This window comes from Arachis hypogaea, chromosome 16 (assembly GCF_003086295.3).
Source record: "Arachis hypogaea cultivar Tifrunner chromosome 16, arahy.Tifrunner.gnm2.J5K5, whole genome shotgun sequence".
Classification (NCBI taxonomy): domain Eukaryota; kingdom Viridiplantae; phylum Streptophyta; class Magnoliopsida; order Fabales; family Fabaceae; genus Arachis; species Arachis hypogaea.
In genome coordinates, this window is record NC_092051.1 from 93,634,039 (window position 1) to 93,636,469 (window position 2,431).

Genomic DNA, 2,431 nt, shown 5'->3' on the forward strand with positions numbered 1-2,431 from the left:
CACCGTTGCCGGGGATTGATTGTGCATCAACAATGATTAAATTGGAAGATCACTAGATTGAGCATTTTTATTTTTGTGAATTTCATTTTCTGTTTGAGTGATTTACTTTTTGTTTTAGTTAAACTTCTTCCCTTCCCCCTCTACTCTTTTGTTTTTCTTTGTTATTTTCAATTCTGTTTGCTAACCCACTAACTGTTTGATATATTGCATCACCCACAACTAACAGTAATTCTGACACAAATACTTTCTGCACCTATCTTTTCTTACTTGCACTTGATGGTTGCATGACAGGGAGAAGAAGTGGGGCTTTAACTTCCTTCGATTCTGAACCTGAGAGGACCTTCCTTAGATTAAGGAGGGAGGCAAGAGGAAAGAAAGTGGTTGGTGCTGAGGAAGAAGAGGAATTCTTTGAACCAAACATGGAAGACAACATGGAAAACCATCATGAAGAAGAAGATCAAAACCATGGGGGAGGAGGTAGAGCAAATCATGCTGGGGAGGATAGAAGAGTTTTAGGCTCCTACATCAATCCAAACCCAGGCAATTGTGGAAGTAGAATCCAAAAGCCAACAATCCATGCCAACAACTTTGAACTTAAACCACAGCTCATCACCCTTGTTCAGAACAACTGTTCGTTTGGAGGAGGTGTTCAAGAAGACCCCAATCAATATTTGACCACCTTCCTGAGAATATGTGACACAGTGAAGTCTAATGGTGTTCATCCTGATACCTATAGACTGCTCTTGTTTCCATTCTCACTTAGGGACAAAGCAGCCAAGTGGCTGGAATCTTTCCCAAGGGAAAGCTTGACAACTTGGGAAGACGTGGTGAACAAATTCTTAGCAAGATTTTACCCTCTTCAACGAATCAATAGGCTGAGAGCTGAGGTCCAAACTTTCAGGCAACAAGATGGTGAGACTCTATATGAAGCATGGGAGAGGTTCAAGGACTTAACAAGGAGGTGTCCACCTGACATGTTCAACGAATGGGTGCAGCTGCACATTTTCTATGAAGGGCTCTCTTATGAGTCAAAGAAGGCCGTAGACCATTCATCCGGAGGATCTTTGAACAAGAAGAAGACTATTGAGGAAGCCATAGATGTTATTGAAACAGTAGCAGAGAACGACTACTTCTATGCTTCCGGAAGAGGGAACACAAGAGGAGTAATGGAGCTAAATAATGTAGATGCTCTGTTAGCCCAAAACAAGCTCATTACCCAGCAGCTGGCTGACCTCACCAAGAAGATGGAGATGAACCAAGTAGCAGCAATCTCCACTTCATCAACAACCCAAGAAGGAGTGAATGAAGAAGTAGAGGGGAGTCAGGAGCAAGCCAACTAGATTGGGAATTCACCAAGGAAAAACTATGATCCATACTCTAAGACCTACAACCCTGGATGGAGAAACCACCCAAACTTTGGGTGGGGAAGTGAGCAAGAGAAAAACCAAGACCAGAGACATTACAACTCCAACAACAATGCAGCTCACCAGCAATTCACACAGAGGACATCTCAACACCCTCACAACAACACTTCTCCGCATGCTTATCAAAACCAAAACAGTACATTTGCTCTGAATCACTCATCACTTGATGACAAGCTCTCTAAGATTGAAGCCTTACTTGAAGGAATATGCCAAGAGATTCAAGAAAATAAGGTGTTCAAAGAAGAGGTGCGAGCCAATATTAAGAACCAGGGAGAGACCATTAGGAAGTTAGAATTCCAGGTGGGATATTTAGCTGAGAAGATTCCCAAACCTACTGATAGCTTCCCAAGTGACACGGAGAAAAACCCCAAAGGAGAAGCAAAGAAAGTAAGATGGGAAGATTGCAAAATGGTCACTACGAGTGATCAAGAGACTGAAGACAAGCAAGGCAAACTTCGCAAACAACCTGAAGATAACTCAACAAAGAAGGAGGATAGAGATCACCAAGAACCAGAAATCTCACAACAAGAGCTGCTGAAGCTCTATGCTCCCTTCCCTCAACTGCTCAATGGTGCTGTGGGAAAGAGAATATACTCAAGGTTCCTAGACTTGTTTGCATCTCTGCATGTAAACATACCATTCATCAAGGCAATTCAATAAATGCCTGCATTCATCAAGTATATGAAGGAACTTCTTCCCAGGAAAAGCTCACTCAAAGGAGGCCAGACTATAGTGATGAACAAGGAATGTAGTGCCCTTATTCAACCTGAGTTGCCTACAAAAAGAAGAGACTCAGGGAGTTTTCACATCCCTTGTGCCATAGGTTAAACTATGTTCGATAGAGCACTATGTGATTTGGGGGCCAGCATCAACTTACTGCCCTTATCCCTGTTGAAGAGGCTACAGATCAATGAGATAATGCCCACAGATGTAATCATCAGACTGGCTGACAAAACTCAAAAGCAAGTAATAGGAGTGGTGGAAAATGTGTTGCTAAAGGTTGGGAA

General features: G+C 42.5%; 1 non-coding gene across 1 annotated transcript; it reads right to left on the reverse strand.

Moving 5' to 3' along the window:
* Positions 1-872: 872 nt before the first annotated feature.
* On the reverse strand, positions 873-976 carry LOC112760123 (small nucleolar RNA R71). Its single transcript, XR_003180576.1, has one exon. It is a non-coding gene; the product is annotated as a small nucleolar RNA R71 (small nucleolar RNA).
* Positions 977-2,431: the final 1,455 nt, after the last annotated feature.